The sequence below is a fragment of the Cyanistes caeruleus genome, chromosome 8, assembly GCF_971803275.1.
Source record: "Cyanistes caeruleus chromosome 8, bCyaCae1.hap1.1, whole genome shotgun sequence".
In the NCBI taxonomy this organism is placed as follows: domain Eukaryota; kingdom Metazoa; phylum Chordata; class Aves; order Passeriformes; family Paridae; genus Cyanistes; species Cyanistes caeruleus.
Window position 1 is genome coordinate 33,404,802 of NC_141708.1, and position 21,417 is coordinate 33,426,218.

The 21,417-nt window shown below is 40.3% G+C and overlaps 2 long non-coding RNA genes across 5 annotated transcripts in view; one reads left to right on the top strand and one right to left on the bottom strand.

Moving 5' to 3' along the window:
• The window catches only part of LOC111931530 (uncharacterized), a 59,580-nt gene extending 55,058 nt beyond the window's left edge, over positions 1-4,522 (bottom strand). For 2 of the 3 annotated variants that reach the window (XR_015290095.1, XR_015290094.1), the window contains exon 1: positions 3,550-4,503. This is a non-coding gene — a long non-coding RNA (uncharacterized LOC111931530). Of the gene's footprint in view, positions 1-3,549 lie in introns of all 3 variants that reach the window. The other variant, XR_015290096.1, reaches the window with a different exon arrangement.
• A 1,592-nt stretch (positions 4,523-6,114) lies between these two features.
• Positions 6,115-21,417, top strand: part of LOC147651983 (uncharacterized) — a 67,433-nt gene continuing 52,130 nt past the window's right edge. For both annotated transcript variants that reach the window (XR_015290097.1, XR_015290098.1), the window contains exons 1-2: positions 6,115-6,760; positions 7,729-7,919. This is a non-coding gene — a long non-coding RNA (uncharacterized LOC147651983). The remainder of the gene's footprint in view (positions 6,761-7,728; positions 7,920-21,417) is intronic.

Below are 21,417 nucleotides of genomic sequence, written 5' to 3' on the forward strand. Positions count from 1 at the left end.
ATTAGAAAAACTATGTTTTGACTGTTATGCTGAGTATCGTTGATATATCCATTAAGAAAATAATTGAATCAAATTTTCTGCTGAGGTATTTTGTCAAGGGAGCAACAATGTAAAAAAACATTAATTTAGATAATTGTAGGACTCTGTTCACATCTCTCCCTCAGCAATCTTAAATTCTGACCCTGTGCATGATGAAAGTGAATTGGTACTGAAAAAGGTGATATAGGGTAGAGATTGTTAACTTTATTTATTTTTTAACTGTTGCAGCAGATGAAAGTAATCACTGTGCACTAGAGCAGATCCTCAGAACATCACAGTGCCTTGATGCTATGGTTTAGAATAATGCCCATAAAAGAAGACCAGTTACAAAGCAGAACATTTCACAAGACATAAAGAAGAGTTGAAGAGTATTTTTTCACTTAGTTATGAGTATGTCTGGCATTCCAAGTGACTTGAAAAATTGTCAGAATATAATTTGTTATCTCTACACTTACTTTAAGCCACAGTGACAGTGCTTTATTTTGGAAACTGGGAATAATACCAATGCTAAAAGCATGCTCTCACTTTGATTAAACTACATTTTTATTATGGCAAACTTTAGATGTATGATAGTTAAGGCTGATCTGATTTCAACTTACTTGTACTGTTTATGTTGCTATTCATTGTTGTATTAGTTTTGGACTGGGACTTTCAAGCAGACCTAAGGGAGTTAAGTGTCTAAATCTGACTGAAACTTAGTGGTAAATAGAGATTTAGATACCTAGGACCACTTAGAAATTCCTGGCTATGAACTTGCCAGATTCCTCAGTTTTTATTGCTTATAAATACAGGTGATATTTATTGATGTTTAGGGCAGAAGAGGATGGCTCACTGCTCTCCCTCCACACAGGAGTATAAACCAGCTGGATCAAATCAGGTGTGGAATGTCTGTAACCTGCTGCAGGGCACATGCTCATCTGTCTTCCCTGGTGTAAAAAAAAAGTCAGTGCATATTCTGAGACATTCAGATTGTACCTAACCATTCTTGCAAAGCTAAAACAAGCCCATTTGCTGTCAGTTCCCTGTGGTGAAGCCCTGGCACAGGAGAGCAGCTGAAGCAAAGCACCTGTACAATGTCGAATACACCCTCCCGCAGGGATATCTGCAAATCCAGTGGGCAGCAGCCCCTCCTGCCTCACCCTGAGCTGCTGTGGGAGCACAGAGTGGTGCTAATGGCTGTGGAAGAGAGGTAGTGCATCTCACAGAGGGCTGCAGTGGGTTCTGGTGTGGGTGTGAGCAGAGCAGATGCATGGGATGTGGGATTAAGTTGCTGCAGGGCATGCTGAAGTTGTCTCAAGTGTTTGGGCAATGCTGTCGCTCCCAGAGCATCACCAGCTGCCTGTGGTTCGAGCAGTGAAAGGGCACTTAAAAAGAGCAAAGCTGTGAATGGGTGTCATTGCTTAATCTACTAGGAAACTCCAAATACTATCTTGGTTTTGAATGATAACCTAGATGTTTGTGTGCTTTATTTTCTGGCTACATGAGACCATTTTCTTCCCTAACAATCCCACTGTCCTATTACCCAGTTCCCTGGCAGGTTTCCTACGTTGTTTTCTGAAAAAAAAATTAATTACGTGAAGATTTATTTTCTTGTTCATGGTCTGTGTTGGAGGTGTGGGGTGATTAGATGAAAAGATGGTGGCTTCCGTGCTGTTGCTCAACTTTGTAATTATCTGCTCAGAAGTTAAAAAGAAGTTCTGAATGTTACCATTCCTCCCCCTACGCCCATGCCCCCCCCAAAGAAAGATCATGACACTTCAAAATAACACGGTCTTGTCACATTTTCAGTGAGAAAAATAATACTATGTTTCAAATTTTTTTGGCATTTTGATATGTTGTGTCAGAGTGTATCAGTCATATCCTGGGCTCACACAGCAGTGTGACTGACAGGACAGGTGAACGCAGCAGTTCCAGCCATTGTCTTTCTGAGTAAGATATATTCAAAGAGATGGGATGCTCCTGCTTCTCGTGTTTTTAAATGAGGCTTACCCCTCCATGCATAACCTGCACATTTTTACATCTTGCTCAGCTCCTTGGCTGTCACTAAAGCCACTCAGCCACATCCATTCCCTAATCATACCATCTCCAGTGTTTCCAGTGATACACAGGACTTTTTTAACATATGAAACATCTCCTTTAACATACAGCATAACAACTTTAACATAGCATCTCCTTTAACATACAACAGCTCCTTTAACAGAAGTGCTTTAGTATATAGATTATTAAAGGTTGGATGTTGGCTGCTATACTTGACTCCAACTGCTTCTGCAAGACAAGAAGCCTAGCCCTGGAAGGGGTTATGATGGTAGGTGAATAGGAGATGCTATGCCTAAAGCTAACTGCTCTTGAAAAAACAAACCCCAGTGGATGAGGATGAGAAGGGAATGGATTGTGACCTAATGGGTCTGGATAACCACTTGTCTACAGAGCAAGGGCCTAGCCCCTGTGGGCTAAGCAATAAGGAGGAGGACACCTACCAAACTCTCGTTTTGATGACAAATAGAATTGTCACAAAAAGGTAGAAGAATATAATAGGAGAATAGAAACTGTTATAGATACATATTATATTGTTGGCTTTTCGAAAATATTAAAATGAATGTTATGGGTATAATAATGGAAATTTTTGTTGTATTAATATAAGTTTCTTTATTTCTGTTATTGATGAAACTTAGTAGTATAATACATGTATGTTAAGCTATGGCATAGTATTAAAATAAAAACTGATTTTGTTTGTATAACCCAAAGACTGAAAAAACCCCAAAAAAACAAGCTAGAGAACTCCTGCATTTGTAAACCCTCTTATCCAGATGAAGACAGCAGTGACCAGAGCTCTGGGGGGAGGAATTTATTGCATTTCTGGTATCAGAGAATGTAAATCTCGATGGTGCCAAGAAGATTGATCTATTGGGAAGGGGAAGAGAAAACTAAACAGAAGAACACCAAAGATCCTAAGAAGAATGTATGAATACGTATGAGAATTTATGGATATGTAGGAGGGTTCTGTTTTTAAGGGACAATCCTTTGTCAGTAAGGTGTGCTCTCTTGGCTGAATGCAGAGACACCCGGCCACATCTGTATACTTTATTTTTTTCTTCTAATTGTCTTCTCTTTATTAAAATTTTAAATTCTATAAAAATTACATGAACCTCGTTTTTCACAGAAACATAATCAATAAGCAATTATAAATTAAGCATAACTAATATAGTAACAAAGTGTGTAATAGTAGAATTGTGTATTAGTAAAATAGATGTGATAAGTTTATTAAGAATAGTGTATGCTGTGTTTGTAGCTCTAACATAAGGAAACCACAAGTCATGTAAGGCCCCTTAGGACTGTGACTTTAGGTAAGTGACCAGAATAAGGGTAGATTACAAACTCGGAAACATATAATGACGAACTTGCAAAAGTGTGAAAAAAACACCTTTGTAAAATGGCCATGATGGACACACATATGGAGGTGTTAACCCCTCAGTGCTCCCGGCCTGGCCAATAAAGGTGTGCTTTACTTACAGTACTTCAGTGTGGAGTAGATTCCTTTGAATCACCAGATACACAGCAGCTGATCAGTTGGAATCTTGTTGTCGGTGGGTGGGTGGGACGGTTGCTGAAAAAACTTGCTATCACATGTTGATATTGGGTCAAAATATCCTAACTCAGCCAACCTGTGTATTCATCTGCACTTTGGTGTGGCAAATGTTCTGCTTTCCACTTTGGGGGTCCATGATACTTTCAAATCCAGTTATGCTGTGGTGTGCCTGGAGGAGGGGCACTCCCCTGACTTAAACTTGCCCCTGTTGGCTGCTCCAGACACTTTCTTGAAGTGGCAACTGGAGACCAAGTCCTAAAAAATGAGGGACTCATGGGACTGATTTCGTCAAGTTTAACAGGCATCTAGAGTTATCACTCCCTGCAAAGCAACTGCTCTTTTCCTCCTGCACCCGGGAAGATTTAAAGCAGGCTCTGGCCCTCAGGGTTTCCAGGATTTTCTCGTTACTTTTGTTTGGGAAAGGCAGTTTCCGCCCATTTTGCAGCTCGCTTAACGCGAGAAGGTGGTGTGTCCCGGGCTGGTTCATACGGCGGGACCGCGTTCAGCCTCTGCCGCCACACCCGCAGAGCTTCGTTTGAGGTGAAAAAAATTGAGAAGAAGGAGTTTAGCAACAGCTTTCGGTGGTGAGGGCTGGGATGGGGGTCCTGTTGTGGCTAAATGGCGGCTGCCGGTGTGTGGGGCCGGGCTAGGCCGCTGCTGTCGTGTGGGAAAATGGCGGATGCCGGTGTGTGGGGCCGGGTCGGGCCGGGAAATGGCGGCTATCGGTGTGTGGGACCGGGCCGGGCCGGTATTGCCGTGTGGGGAAAATGGCGGCTGCCGGTGTGTGGGGCCGAGCCGGTGTTGCCGTGTGGGAAAATGGCGGCTGCCGGTGTGTGGGGCCGGGTCGGGGCGGGAAATGGCGGTTGCTGGTGTGTGGGGCTGGCCTGCAGGGCCTCTGAGGGGGGCTCGGCCTCTGGTACTGAGAAAAGGAGAAAGTACGTTTTGTTTGCTGGAAAGCAGGTTGTCTGGAAAACTCTTACTACGTGTCAAGAATTTGAACTAATTTCTTTGAAATGAGATTTTTTTTTTTTTTTTGCCTCCTCTCCCTGCCGTGTTTTCTTTTTTCTCCCAACCATACAGCTTTGAGGGTTGAGATTTTGTGTGCAATCGTGAATCCACTACAATATGCCAAGTTTGAGTTATATTCCAACGAACTTCCTAGCTTTTTAGGCAGAATTTGAAGCAGAGGATCTGGAAAAGTCAAATGCATAGATGCAGGTTGTAGGTGGTATTTGAAGAGAGGAAAAGGCCAATTTCTGAACTGTCTTTGTTGATTTAAATGGAGCTCCAGAGATTTGTATCCTGAGGACTTGGCCTGATGTGGTGAAAGGTAAAACACATGCTTAATCTGAAATATTTCTGAAATATTTTTCCGTCCCTATTCAATTTTCTTGCAACCATTTGTTTTTCGTCCATGAAAAGAAGTCACTTCTGAAAACCTCTCTTTTTCAAACGTGCCCCTCTCTGTGGCATAGATATTAAGTAATATCTTTAGTATAGAATATTGAAGACCAAATGAACAGTAACCAAGAGGAAAAAATGTAAATGAATGTGTTACTTTCCACTAATTAAACTTATTTGGAGTGCCTGATCAATGGGGTATTAGCAGAAGTCATTGAGAGAGCAGAAGTGGGATTCAAATGTTGTGCTTCGCTGGAATGGGAAGGTAAAACATTCTAAATTCAATTTTTCTTTACTATCTTGTCATTTGTTTAACAGTGTGGAAGGTATTTGGTTGGGATGAATGGTACTTGTCAGTTGAATTTTTCATCTAGACACTTTTAAATTAAGTTGATGTTCAGGGTTTTGAGTTGTATTTTGCACGTCTTGTGAAATACTGCCACTCATACCACCTATAATAAAAAAATCTCATACAGTGGTATGATTATTCTCTGTTTAGTCTGACCATTAACCTTTCATGGTTTTTATAAAATGATGATGATGAAATGCTAGTGTTTCTTCTTGATTATAGGCAGGGATCAGCGAGTGCTTTGCAGCAGTCACGTAAGATTTGGGTTATATTGGCACGTCCAGAGTGGTAGCTCTCCAGGTCCTGTTCTGGGATCTTCCACTGAAATCCTGGGATATAAAATCAAATTCAGCGTTGCTCTGGAGATGTGGCAACTAAATTGCTGTTTTAGGCACCTCTATAAGAGCCACTTCATGAAATTGCTTTGGCACTTGGTTACATTGAGGCTATTTGGAATGATTCTAAACTAGGGTAAAGCCAATAGTGCTTTTGAGTGCTAATTCAGTGGAACTTCAGAATGTTCTTAAGCTCGTGTAGCAGAGCAGCTTTTCTAAATTCTAAGTGAATTAAGATGCAACAGGTAAAAAAAACTCTTGTAAGTGACAAACCAAGACTCAGAATCTGTCTGGGTAAGAGACACAAACTCAGCTTTTACATGGTGAAATCTTCCTTGTTTGTGAAGGAGTAAGTGACTGCACAAAAAACCTAAATTATTAAATAGTTGTCATGGAGTTACTTTACCTTTAAGGGAGTTGGAGTTGCTGGGAAGTGCTTGGAGTCTTTTCTCCTGACCAATTATCGGTCATTGCTGGGAATTGACAGCAGTTTAGGCCATTGAAAAGTGGGATCAACTTGTGAACCCTACCTTAAAATGTAAAAGCAGAAGTCTCTGAGTTCTCTTTGTTTCTGGCTGTGGAGGGTGGCAGAGCTCCAGGCCTCCCGTCCCTGCCCAGGCCATGCGGCCGGGCGGGGATGGGGCCGGGCCTGCCCCGTCTCCCGGCCGGGAGATGGGGGGGCCTGGGGAAGGTTTTCTCCGGGCCGGGCCGAGCCGATCTCTGGCTCGGCTGCAGGTTTTGCTGTAACTAATTCACTAGAAACTGCCCACTGAAGAAAGAGAGAAGCTCTGGACTTGCAGCGGGTTAGAGCAGAGACTACACGCTCCAGAGCAGCCATGAGGAACCTTCCATCGCAGACGGCTCCAGCTCCTGTTCGGCAGAGATCCCCAAACCATCTACAAAAGCCTGGGCAAGATTTTAACTCTTTCATTACCCAGATGAGACTTGCGGATTAATCTTTTTATCCAGAGAGAGAGAGAGAGAGAGATCAACATGAAAAGAGACTTTATAAACTACCAGTGACAGGAAAGAAAAGAAGCTTCAAAGAAGGTAGAGAATTAAGAAGATGCTTTAATTAAGCTGAAATATCTCCCTGTTAAAATTATGGAGATGGACAATAAAGTCCTGAAAAGAACTCCTTTAATTCATGATATAGGATCTAGAGAGGAATAGTGTTCAAAGTGTAAATTTGAGTAAAGAGTAATTATAGTATAGTGAAGTACTAAGAGATTAAAAGCCTTGAGAGGCCATGAGAAAACTGTTGAGAGATTTGAAGCCCTGAGAGGCCATGAGAAAACTGTTTTCTAGTGAAGCTCACAGAAACAGATAAAGAAGACTTTTTTTTGCCTTTGAATAACTTATCCTTAAAAATGTTATCTCTAGACACATGGCCCATACTTACTTCAGAGTGATGTGAAAATGGGAGGAGTGAACTCTAATAATAGCAGCTCTGAGCAGCTAACATTAGGGCAATAGAAAACTATAACAAAAATAGTTTTCTTGTGAGAAACTCCATAAATTAACAGGAAGAAACTTCTGTTTCTCTATAAAGACTGGTGAACATACTAGCAAGAATTGGGACTGTTTTAACCATCAGAGTTCCAGAGTTTTTGTCTCTGTTGTCATGTGAACAAGAGAATAGTGGGTGGATAGGAGATAGAAAGGTTTTTCTGGAAGTTTATTCTGGTGTTCTTATTATTGTGGTTTGTCAATAAACTTTTTTTTTTTTTTCCCTTTTAAGTTGTATGCCTGTTTTGCTCTTATTTCTAATCCATATCTCACAACAAAAAGTAAATAATTTTCTTAGTTAGTGGTTTAAAACCACGACAATAGTGGTCCTTGTCTTTACAGTATGTCTGTGGAGCTTCACCCCCCTACTTCCCTCCAGGATAACAGCATTCCTTTGAGACTTTGAGACCCTCTTCAGGTGTTTTTTTGGTGTATATGATTGGACTTGGTCCCTTGCTCAGGAAATGCTGGTTATGTAACTGAATTGTCTCAGTTTGTCTTCTTTTCAGGCGAGGAGGGAGCTCCATTTGCCCTGCACTTCCAGCCTGTGAGGCAGAGAGGAGCTGTGAACACTTCACCAGGTTTGAAGGTGCTTTGCAGTTATCTGTAGAAGTAACCTGCTTCATGAGAGCTGCTGCCAGATGGATGTGCCTGTGCATGGTGACATGGTAACGCATAGGAGCCATTTTGTCCTTCCATGGTGAGCAAATGTCAGCTGATCCTCTCTTCCTGTAGAGAGCAGCAGTAAAAGTCAGATCACAATGTACTGCCTGGATTGATATAGGCTCTGGCTTATCAAAGCTTGAGGGAAAATAGCAAAGAATGAACTTTTACATAAAAAAACAGTGAGAGAAATCTGTGTGGGAAAGGTAATTCCTGTACAGAGCCAGGATCTCTCAAGCTAATGAATCTGACCCACACAACCTTTGTGTAGTGGTCAGAAACCATTTATCTCCTCTCTGAAGAATAATTATTTCCATTCCTCAAATTCAGTCTTTCTTTGAGTTTTCAGATGAGTGATTTTTTTTTTGTTTTGTTTTTAAAAAAACATCTACTCTATATAGAATCCTAATGGAGATTAGAGAAAGAGCTCTTAACTTCATGAGGTAAGTCTCATATAGAAATGCAAGCAATGGTCTCCTCTAGCTACAATGAAGTAAGAACTATGTATATTCAATATATTTGGCAAGATATTTGCTGGGAATTAGCTCTATCCTTATAGGATCAGCTGGTGAGTGTGAAAGCTGTACTTCTGAGATTGGGTTTTTGTCCATGCCTTTGGGGATGTGTTAGCTTGTCCAAGGCAGTTCAGGGAGCACTGACAAAACCCTCGTCTCAGAAGAAATATGGCTTCCACATTCCAAAATGTACATCTGCATTGCTGTCTGCTCCATTTTAAAGTAAAAGGAAACCATCTGAAAAGAATTCATAGCTGGATATTTAAGACTGGGAATTACTGGACAAAAGTGAAGTAGACTGAGATGATGGTTTAACTGGCAAAGGGTTCCTTAGCTTTTGTGACTTTAAGGCTTTGAAAGCATGGAGCTAAGAGAAATGCATGAGAGAATAATTTTTTGTATGTTTTTTTCCTTTTTTTTTTTTTTTTTTCTTTTTCCCTTTTCTGGACTGTGATTGCAAATGTAATCTTGTGAGTTTTTTGAAACAATTTTTGTCACTTTTGTTTTGAAGATTTGAAGGCCAGAGCCTTCACTGGACAATCCTGGCCCAACTGTGGTACAGTATTTTCTGGATGTGCCTGTAGAATGGTCTGGGTAGAATAATCTCAGGGGAAACATTTGGCTCATTGTCCTTGTAAACTTCTCAGATTCTCTGCTCAAGCAATGCCTCAGCTGTCAGCAAGGTACCCCTTGTCTGTAAGAATGCAGCAGAAAACTGCCACACATAACAAGGCATATCTAAGTAACAGATTTCATATGGATTTACTACATGGAAATCCTGAAAATCACTTTTATCTTAAGAGACTGGGGGAGCTGATAATGCAATGCAGTTTTGAGAACCTTCTTGTGCTGCTGGTTGCAGACTACCCTGATTTAAGCTGGGCTCAGACGAGCAGTGTTTGTGCTAGGAGGAGTTAACTTAGTTGTTATTAGAATTTCATCTGCTGTATCAGTGGGCTTTGTGCCCAAATCTGCTTGGGGAACAAAAGCAAGTTCATGACCTGGGGGTCAAGGGAGGCCATGGGTGAGGATTGTTAGGCTGTATGGCTACAGATGGTCTCAAAACAGAAGGATACTACCACACTCACCTCTCTGAATAGGCAGAGGAAATTATATAACCCAGTAATCCCAATTTTTTTACTGTTCAAACATTTTCTGATGCATAAGGAGAGAAGTATCCTTTATTTACAACTTAATTCTTACAAAGTTAATGTTTATGCAGTAGTAGAGGACTTATCTACTCTATTCTGTTCTTTGAAAGCCCACTTCAGGCAGGTTCTGTATGTCAGAGGAATGGTTTGTATCATCCTCCCCTTAGTAACTTCACTGCAAGGGGTCTCGGTGCGAACAGCTGCCTGAGCTGGCAGGCTGAGGGGAACTTGCGTAGTGCCAGAGGCTGCTCGTGGCTCCTGCCCAGCCATTCCTCTTGGGAGAGCAGGCAGGACACCTGTGTGTCTGGGGGTATTGGTGTGCAGCCTCTGCAGCTGGCCCTGGGCTAGCTCTGCAGGAACAGTCTGTCTGGAGCATGTGTCCTCTCCTGGACACAGGATGTTCCTGAAGGGAGAGAACATCTGTCTGGAGCATGTGTCCTCTCCTGGACACAGGATGTTCCTGAAGGGGGAACATCTGTCTGGAGCATGTGTCCTCTACTGGACACAGGATGTTCCTGAAGGGGGAACATCCCAGCCTGCCCCAAGAAGCACAGAGACCTGAACAGGGGCTGTTGCTCAGTGCTAGGGACAGCTGGCTGCCTGGAAGAGCAGAGGACATAGCCCAGAAGGACCTCTTCATCTGCAGAAAAAGGTAGAAATCCTGTGCCTTAGGTGAGAGGAGAAGGAACCACCAGACAGATGGAAGAGGAGGCATTGGTGCCACCTTCATCAAAATTATTGTTGGTCTCTCATTTAGTCCTTTTATTATCAAATTTAGGGGTTTGCTCTCATGCAAATCTGATCATGTGTTCTAGATTTTTTGATTTTCTTACTTTCAGACAATTCCTTCTTCCTCCCAGGAGCTGCTCTCTGGTCACCTCTTCAAGTCCGTGTCTATGTTTCTGAAAGGTATTGCTTCAGGTTCTATTATCTCTTTTTCAAATAGTCCTGGAGTATGAAGACAACAGCCAAAATTCATAATAAATAAAAAATGCATGATTTTGAATAATGCAAACATATTCTGCAGTAAAATGGTGCAGATTAACCTACTTCATCACAGTGTGCCTTTGGCAAAAGTATTTTTGAGACTGAAGCCAGAAAAGTTATTTAATGTTCTGTAACCTGTCAGTCCCACAATGCCAAGGAGTACCACGGTTTTACTGCTCTACTCACATGTGCTGATTTCAAAGCTGGCATTGCAGAGATCAGTAGAGAGAAAAAAATACTGCAGTGGTGTGCAGTAATCCCAGAGGTTAATTGTCACATATCAAGGAATGGGAGGATCCAAATTATTTTAATTTAACCCCTGGTTCTGCCTCCTTACTGGAGTCAAAGTTCTTCTGTCAACAGAGTATTTGTGAGAGCCCAAATGATTTATTGTAGATTTGACTTTTCCTTTCCCCTCAGCTGAAGTTGTTTGGTGGTAGATCTTTCTGGGTGAAACATTTAAGTTAATGCTTAGAAAACTTTTATTCAAAACTTTTTCGCTGAGAAGTCATTTAAAATAATACAATAAAAATATTTTTTTTAAATTCCCTAGGAAGAGTTGATACAGTATTTAATTCTGAATTTTTAAATAATAGGTTGTTTCGCTTAAAATCTCATGTTGTCTTGCCCTCATCACCTCCCTGCAATTTCCCTACATGCATCTGCTAAAGATAAGGGAATGTCATTGTTTCTGAAATTAAACAAGATTTGTTTTTCTGCGAACTCTGCTCATCTGAGTGACAAAGCAGAACATGGCGATGAGGGATCTGTTAACTGCTTTGTTCCAAACAGAGATTCCACCTCCAAATAACAATACTTAATTTGTAAGCAGGTTTTAACCAAGGTTCGGTATAAATTAAACCCCATGAAGCTGAGACCAGTTTGTTCCCTTTAATTAAGTTTACTCTGTAAATTGGAGAGAGGTTGAAGCAATGACCACATACTGGTTAAGAAACATGGAAAAGACTACACCTGAAATGGAGAACTCTTTTTTTTTACTGGGAATGCTGTTCTTTGATACACAGATACTGCATGTATCTGGTTTTAGGTGGAGAAGTGCCTTGCTGCCCATGGCTTGCAAACAGAAAAAAGCCTTTTATTCACAATAACCTGATGATAGAAAGATCTTCTATTTTCTGACGTGTTTAAGCTTATGAAGATGTTACGTCACATTGTATCTTATCACATTATGTTAATTTAGCACTGTGTGGGATTTTGATGTGATGTGCTTTACCTCATTGTAATGTTTTCCAACTTCAGAGAAGTTTGTTACCAAGAGGCTCAAGACTTTGGTCATTTGATGAAATTTGACACTAATGGAGTGGCAACATTTTAAAGGCTACCCAAGTAAAATTCAGTGTGTGTGTGTGTGTGTACAACTGCATAGTTTGAAAAGTAGTTGCAGGAATGGACTTTATGCTTCCCAGTAAGAAAAGTCACTGACTATTCCAGCTTCCAGACCAGACCTTAAACCCACTGGTCAGTCTTGCCAGACTTCCACAGAGGTCAGGTAAAGTGTCTGAAGAGGAAGAGTCAGCTGCTTAGTTTTTCAAGTCTAAGGTAACTTATTCTTTTTTCATGTCCTCAGTGTAGATTTTTTTTGTTTGAGTCACTGGCAAGCAGAATTACTTGATGTGAAATTGACAGGCACCTTGCAGGAATGGCCTTGGGAGCCAGCCCTTATTTGTTTAGTTTTAGCTAATAGCCGTGTGTACGCACAGTTTAAGAAAAACAACAGTAATTTAAGTGACAGAAAAGAGGAATTAATTCAGAGCCTGAAGCAAGAACAGTCCTTTCTCTTGATTACAGTTCTGGTGTCTAAATCTGAATCCAGCATGCCCTGGATCTTTCTCTATTAGTGTGCTGTCAGATATCTCAGGGTGAAATTCATCTCCCTTCTTGTTACAGTACCAGCAAAAAACAGAGCTAGGAGAAAGATACTGTGTAAAAAAGGAATTATCTTTAGTCTTCCTTTGTGGTATAAACCCAGATCTCTCCACCTCTTCTTTCCCCCCAAACTCCCCACTTCCTCCTGCATTTTCTGTTGCTATGTTTTTCCCACCTAAAATCCCTCTTGAGACATGAGCAGGTCCTTGGCAGTTGCGTTCCCTCACGCAGCAGTCTGGAGTGTGGAGCTGCATGCATTAGATACATACTGCAAAAAGCAGAAAATCTTGCAGCAGAAGAGCAGATTTTTGGGAGACATTACTCAGAAGCAAGGTTATTTTATCATGTGTTGGACAGCACCATTGTATGAATTGAGGAGTGGGTCCTGTCCTGGGGGACAGATGCTCTCTGAAGCTGCAGTGCTGTAGCACAGAGGCAGAGTATCCGTGAGCAGGAAGCAGCTAATTTATGCTTCCTTTCAGGAACCCAAAAAGGCACTCCATAGCACTTAACTAAAAGGTTGAAAGGCGAATAAGTAAAAGAGACTTGATTGCAAAATAGCATCAGTGGAACTTGGATTGGGCTGCCATTGTGAAACATTTGTGCAGAGCAAAATCTTTTAATGAATATTGCTTGTATTTTGACATTTGTGATCAGCTGCTGTGGACTAAAGAACAGCTTTGCTGTCGTGTCTACAGACCATAGAATTACTGTGAGGGAAAAGTTGTGCAGGTTGCAAATAAACTTTAATGGTTACAGGTGAATAGGACTGTAATGAAAGGATAAAATCTATTGCTCAGAAATGTGAATTGCATGTGCAGCCAGCAGAGGTTCTCTTTTTGTGAGATCTAAGCACTTCAGCCAACCAACAGGAGCGTGTGTGTCTTCTCTGCCAATGGCAGAACTCTTTAGCCAGTGAAAATGAGGATTGTGTTAATTAACACGTTAATGTTGAGCTGGAGGAAGTGGCTGAACTGAATCTGTTCAGCAAGACTTGAGGGTACACAAGTACATGTTTTTTGAGATCTGTGTGCTTTCTGAAAGTAGTATCTTATACAATTGTGGGTTTATTGGGGTGCTTCCTGAGAAGGCTGCAATATTATAAGAATAATTATAAGAAATGTAATCTTATAATCCTATAATCATATAATTATAAGAAAATATAATCTAAAAAAAAAATTAGAATTGTTGTAAAATTATGTTTCCTGTTACCACCATAGACACAGATCACTTGAACACTGAGAAGAGAATCCATTTTAGAACTTTCTCCATTCCTATCCTCACCACATTTGCTTCATGCCCATCATCTTGCCAATCCCAAGTATTTTCCTTTACCTTTTAGGGCAAATGACAGTAAAGACTATTTTGCTAGCTCTTTTATTTTGTTGTACTCTCCTTTTCAGTATGTTCATGTCATTATTTCCCTCCTAACTTGATCTCTTTGAGACTGCTGAGCTCAGAAGATACTCAAAGTGCACCCTTAATGGGAAATTGTCAGCACAAGTGAGTCTGGAGTCAGTAATAACCAGGGGAAAAATAAACTGGGTATCTGCAGGGAAACAGAAATTCTTTAGTGCTCAATTGCTGCTCAATGCCAAGAGCAGCCAGTAAAAGGTGATATTAAAATATTTGACACAAAAAACTATTAAAATATAATCTAAATTAATTCATACCATTTATGAGGGAAAATAAAGCAATCTAACTATGTTTTTTTTGCGAATTTATAGTAGTTCTTTCTCTCTGGATGTGTAGGATTGAACTTGGAAGATTCTGTACTTATGTTGATGAGATGGTAGTAAGTGGTAGAAATAAAATTTGTGGTAGATTTAAAGTTCCTGATGGAATGTAGCATTTGAAGAACTCAGTGCTAGGGGTCTAAGTTTGCCTCTGTTTATGACCTTGCCTTCTCCTTACAATATCTCACACTTGATGCTTCCAACATGAGCATGAAAACTGCACTGCAAAGAGAGGGATGCTGAGACAGGGAGGGATTTGTGTTGTTATAAATTTGTACTGTGATATTGGCTTTCGCAGATGAATATTATGTATTAAATACTTTTTAGCTATGCTAACAAGTCTTAAGTTTAAAAGAATTTCCTAGGTACAAGGCAAGGAAACCCCAGAGGGCAAGGACAGTGGGGCCCAAGCTGTTATCAGAACAATAGAGCCCAAACTGTTATCAGTGGAAGATATGAAGACCAGCTGCCCTCAGGGGAAGGATGAGGGGCCCAGGCTGTTATCAACAAGTGACCATCTGCAGCAAAAAAGAAACCAAACTCCAAAATAATGCTGACCAGCAGAAAATAACATGATCCAAGAAGGTGGAACCAGGGAGGGGACATGCTTGAATATGCATTAACCTCTCACAGCAAAGATGGGATAAAAAGGACACTCCTGAGATACCAGGTGTGTTCCTGGTAACCCACCAGGGCACCCGGCCGTTTTAACCCTTTGCTTTATTTCTTTTGTCTCCTAATTGTCTTTTGTTTATATTAAATCCTTTTTATATTTTATTAAGTGAATCTCGTTTTTAAGAGTGTCGAATGTTATGCCTAAATTGTTTCACCTTCACTGTAACCAATTCCTGTCTTGTCAGGTTTGGGGCTTTATTTATCCTTTTAGATAAATGTGTTCTCAGCCTGTTTGAAAAGGTCAGCACTAGTGTTAAGTTACCATTTGGAACTGACCTTTAGGGAAACTATGCCGTGTTTCATGCCAGAGGTCACAGCTGCAGCCAGGTTGTTGGGCACCACGGGGATGTTCCCAGTTTGTGCAAGCAGTACAATCAATATTGCTTTTAAGTGTTCAACACTAAGTGCAAGAGCTCCTTTTCTCAGTGGATTTGTGTCGTGGAAACAGAATGCATGGCTGTGGTGAATTCCATGTTCTGTTATCTGATAGAGCCTTCTTTTTTTTGGAATTCTGAATTCAGCCTCTCTTAGCTAAACTTGTCCACACAGTTAAGTGTCTTGTTAAGGTATGGTCCTATGGGGCACATTTCACTGATGGACTTACACCTGTTCTAGAAAGTCACCCCTGACTCCTGTGAACCTTTTAGAGTGGGCATTAACTAGATTAATGGTGTCAATAGGTTTGGAGAGGTCTGGAAGGGTGAGAGTGGTGCTTGCTTATCATCTGTTGATGAGGCCATCTGGTGATCCTTTGTCTGCCCGGAGCCTGGCTTGAATCCAGGCTGCAGGACAGTACACTGCATTCAGCTGTCAGCATTAGCTCTTGGCATGTTTTCCTGTGACCTTTAATCAAAATGATATTAAGTAACAGTTTGGCTGTGACCTCATGTATCCTTGTTGCTCTTTATGAGGAGAAACTACTGTTTGGAAATATGTTTTTGAAGGATGAAAGTAAAATTTCCTCTCTAAGTCAGACATTCACAGTTGTGACCAGCTAGAAGGGAAAGGCAGGTGTTATCTTCTTAGGTGCTCGCTGAGCCCAGGGCTGTGGGCTTAGGACCTTTCTGAGCCAAAAGTGCTTTCTTTGACTTTTCCCACTGGATTTTTCCAGTTCTTTTTGAGCCATTGTACATCTACAAGCACTTCCACAGTAGAAGTCTATATTCTGGAAATAAGTTTGTTCCTGCTAATTTTACATGACTCTTGGTTCTTGTTTTGGAGCAGAGAACAGTCATTTCCTCTCATGTTCTGTACATTACTCAACACTTCAGTCTGTGAATTGAAAATGCTTTTTCTGTTGTGTCTGAAGTTTTCTATTGATAGAGAGAATTAATGTCCCACATAATCCACGTCCTTTGCATTTCGTATGTTAAGAGAAAGGCAGTACAACATCTTATTTCTGGTGTAGGCTGATGATGGGTGAAAAACTCCGCTGGCAGAATAAAGCAACTTATCAAAGGTTTTTGATGTCAAGTCTTAAAAATGGCTTTGTTTGTTCTGGCCTTGTTATATTCCATACCTCTTCATAAAAGCAGTTTGTTTTAGTCATGGGAGTTGTTAGAATTATTCTGAGTTCCGAAACTGTAATCTCATGGGGGTGGTTCAGCTTTACCCAGCTATCCAACTGGGAGCTCAGTGAGACTGGCTCTAGCAAGGCGTCCACACAGAACTGGGCAGACACCTGAATTTCTGTGTGGAATGGATGGATGTTCTCTTTCAGAAGTGAGGGGGAAGACACTGTAATTTTCCAAAGAAAGAAATTTTTTTTTAAATGCTGGTATTTCATCTTGGCATTCTTTCATCCAGCTTCCTTATAATGTCCCACCTGCTGACTTTTTTTTTTCAAGTGTACAAATGTGTAATTAATTTTCCTGAAGACACACCCCCCTGCCTCCCCAAGCAAGCCCTAAACCCAGAGCCTGTTTTTTATGCAGTCTGGAGATTGTTACAGTTCCCCCAGTGAACAAGGGATTAACTTCTCTTTACACAGATGATTCAAAAATGCTGTCCTCATACCAAGCACTGATCCCTTGCTCAACAGCTGTCCTGTGAACTTAGAACAAAAGCTTAGCTTTTGCATTTGGAAGTGGGCATGAATGGAAACCTAAACACAAATATTTATTCCAGAAACTTAGGTAATAGTGAGCAGCTCTTTATGTAGCTGAAGATCCTCCTGTATAACAGAACAGTTGTTTTACATAGTAAGCCAGAGCCCCATGTTACTTGATATCCAAGGATAGTGCAATATGAGTTTCCAGAAATTAAAAAAGGAACAATGGAGTTCACTTATTCACTTTTCAGCTGTAGTTACTGAACCCTTGCAGTTCAAACAGCTAGATTTGGCAAGTCCCTGTATTTTTGCACTCTACTTCCTCTGCTTTTTTTTTTTTTTTTACTCCAGTGAAAACACCAAGGGAAAAATTGACATAAAGCAAATGAGGATGACCACTATAAACTTCTACTATGCAAGTTGTGAAAATGTTTGCTTGACATACTGTGATTTTTATTTTACCTTCTTGTATACACTGAGTAAAGAAAAAAAAAGGGGAAATATTAGGGAGACAGTATTTTCTTTCTTTCCTGAAATTTCAGAGGGAGGAAACAAGGCAATATATAGGAAGTATTTTGCAGGTTGTTTTTCCACTTCAAACTGCAATGCAAATATAGTTGGTAATGGAAATTTATATTTTTTTTACCTGGCATTTTGTGTTAGAGTTGCATTTATTACGATTTCTGAAAATTTTAAATTAGTATACTGTGATGAAGGCTTTTCTTCAAAAGGGTCTGAGTTTTTAAAGGAAGTTTTACTTAAAATTTAATACTTAGTAGTGGCTTGGGTCTCCCTAAAATTGACTTAGATGGAATGAAAATTGTGTTTAACAAAAGCCTGTCTGAGCTATAAACACCTGTTGGAGATCTGAGTGCTCAATAAAGCCTCTGAATTAATTAAATCACTCTAGTAAAGATTTTGAATTTAAATTTACTTTCTATATTCAGTCTTTTTCTTATTAAGTCTGTTTAACAGTACCTTTTGACGAATTTATTTTTATATAAATTCTGCAGAAAGAATATAAAATGTAGTATGGGATCCTTTACCTCCCATCAGCTCGGGCAATGGCTTAGTGATTGTACAGAAGAGTATTGGCTACCATGGATAAAAATACAGGTTATGTTTTGTAGAGGTCTTTACTGTTAGCAGCAAGGTTTTGTAAAAAGGGGACAGAGCACTGGGGAAGTAGATGATGCTTTATGTCCTTTTTAGGGACATTTGTCACTGACATTTGGGGATTTGTTTTTTTTCCTTAATTTTACTAGCTGAGAAGCAAAATATGCACTGAAATGATGGGCTAATGAGAATATCTGCTGCTTTTTTCCCAGAGTTAAGGTTTCAGCTTTCAGTAACCAAGTTTGATGTGAAGACAGTTTGGTTTGCAGTATGAGGTCAAAAAATCCCTGTGGTGGCTGGTGTGAGAGTGCACAAAGCGTGGCCGCTTTTTAGTCTGTGCTTTGTATACTCAAAGGATTGCAGACTATGGGGACGATGGAAATTCTTGTCTGAAGTCATGCTAAATCATTTACCTGCCAGCTCCTATGTGTCCTGCTTTTTTCCTCCCTTTTTTCCATGTTGCTTTCTTCCCTCACCCTTTCTTTGTAAGATTTCATGTCTTAAAATTTAGCTGTTCACTCAAAACCTTGAGAAAAAAAAAAAAAAAAAAAAAAAGGCCAAATAGAGTTTGAAAGGCCCCTGAAGTGATTAGGTCACATTTAATTTTTTTATATAGTAGACCAAAAAGCAAAAATAAAAAAATCCTCTTTTTCTACATCTAGGTTCCTCTGTGCTCTATTGGTTTTTACTTGTTTCACAAGTTACAATAATACTTTAGTTGTTTTTTTTCATGTCAACAAAAAATGTTCTTTCTGTATGATGATTGTGTACTAGACCTATCAAAAGGGAAGTGTAAAACTCTTTGTCAGGGCAAGCTCTTCTAATACCAGCCAAAGTTTGATTTGTTGCACTTCAGAGAGAAATAAATGGCTGCCTTTTTATTGGGGCAGGAGTTCTTAGGAAGATCAGCATCACACTTGAGGCAATGAGAAGGGGTGTTTACATGGTGTGTGTCACAGTGCCAGCCACATTCTAGTAGAGCTTCAGTGTGCCCAGCCTCACAGCTTTCCCTGTTCATGTTTAATAGGAGAAGTGGCAGGACCCAGCACATTAGTGCTCCAGCACTGCAAAATGAGTTTGGAAACTGAAATAGGGTTGCCAGCAATTTTTTTCAAATACCTAATTGCTGCTAATAAGTCTGTACTAAGAAGGCACTGGACAGTTGTATCAAACAATCACATGGCAGTTGTAGGATAACAAAGAGTTATTTGGCTATAAATATTTGAGTGAGGAGCAGTTGTGCAGTCCTAGTCAAACTCTTCTGCAAAATAAAGGAAGGTGTAGTCCTGTTCCTGCAGACATTGCTCCTTGTGATCTGATCTTGATGTCTGTGTGTGTGTGTCCCTTAGAAGTTGTGTGCTAAAGTGCTGCTGATTCAGCTCAAGTCTTGGTGCTCCTAGGGATGAGAAGTGGTGAAATATTCATCCAATGCAGTAATGTCAGTTTGCTTGTTTTTCTGCTATCACTGCTTTACTGATGTGAGGAAGGGCATTGTTATGCCATCTACAGTACCTGAATTAATGTTTTTATTGGCTAGGACTATTTCATTGACTTGAATTCTCTCCTTTCTCAGTTAGTCCTGCCCTGCCTTATTTAGTAGAACTATTAAGACAGATTTTTAAGGTTCTGGTGTTTTAAGGTTAAGTAGAACTACTTAAATATCTATACAATTTGTGATGCAGTTTGTGAAAAAAAAAAACCAAGGGCCATCTTTATGTCCCTAAGTGCACTGTAGGTGAAGGGGACAAATGTCATCAAGTCAGCCTGCTTCCATCATGCAGTGTGTACTCAGCATGTGTCATGTGCAAATAATGGAACGTGAGCTGGGAAGCCATCCCCACAAAGTGTACCTTGGAGCTTAGGGAATGCAGCTGCCAGCCCTTGCTAAATCAGGGATTCTGTGTGCTTTAAAGCAGCTGCCAGTCACACACTGGCCAGATGGAAACTGCCATCTCGTACCACTCAGGTTTCCCCACAAAAAGTAGTTTGGCTTACAAGGTCATTTCCAGGAAATCCTGAAGGAGAGAAACGGTACATTTTAAATGTCATTACTTTTTAGTGCTTTGCCATTATCTGGTGACAAAACTAATTATTCTTGGAAAATGTTGTTTATTTAAACAGTAATTCTTTAGTACCTCATGTCCAAAATATTCTCAATGGGATCGAATAATTCCTCATAATATTAATCAGTAAGGAGAATGAAATCATTCTCAAGAGCATAATTATTGGTACTGCAACTAGTATGCAGCAGGAATTATTGTCAGGTACAGACAGGTATGGATGTCTTCAAAGGGCATCATTAAAAGCAGTAGAGGAAGCTGAAATTTATGATCTCAGTATAGTGACTTTGAACTGAAAGCAGTGAAGTCACTGAGCAAGTTGCAAACCATCCATGATTTTATGAATCCTAGGTCCCTATCTCACCAGTAATTGTGTGGAAGAGCCCCAAATGTTGTCCGTTTTTCTCTTCAGCTGATAAAAGAACTCACTAATCAGGAGTTTCTGTGCTCTTCACCATCCAGAGGTCTTGACATGCTCAGTGAAAGGAGGGAAGGGACAAGGTACAGAGGGCAGTTGTTTGGGTTCAGTCAGTTCTTCCCTGCATGAGAGAGGTGGAATTGGAAGGAAGCTGTTTGAGGGGGGAAATCCAGCTCAGGCTCTCTGCATAAGCAGGAAAGGCAGGTGTTCCTGCTTTTTCTCACTGCAGTGCTAATGATTCTGCTTTTTAGAACAGTAACTAAGGCAGTTTCTTCCACCCCTAAATTAATAAACTTAATAAATCATATCCAGCATGTTCTTTAGTAGAAAGTTTATACTTTTTCACAATTTTCACAAAAAACCAAAATGTTTATACTTTTTTCACAATTTATACTGATACAGGTCCAGTGAGATCTGGGATGTGTGCTTTCTACTTACAGTACAGAAGGGTTTTCCTTGGCATTATAAAAATGGGTCCAGACACGTAACAGGTACGTTTCAGTTGTGTTGCACCTTGGCATGTATCACTTCACAGTGACAAATATAAATCCCAGTTCTGATTTTGGGTTTGCCAAAAGCAGTAGTAAGTTTTGTTCTCATACAATTTGGGATGCCTCTTTTGAGATACATTTTCCCATAAGGCTCCAGGTGCCTTGTGTGCAAGGCAAGTTCTAGAGGCACTTTGGCACAGCACTAAAAGCTGTAAGAGCTGACAGGTCCTTATTTTCATTTCATCTTCCATTCTCACTGGGGCATTGTGCTCTCCTGTGCTTTTCTGTAGTTGCTGCTTTATGCTTCTCAGCCGCCACAAACACGACAAATTTTCCTTGTTTACCTTTGGTGCTCAAACTTGCAAAGGGACCTTGTTTCTCCCGAATAGATGTGTGTTTGTCTTTCCAAGTTCTTCATTATTCAGTACAGTTATTATGCTCCCTTTGCT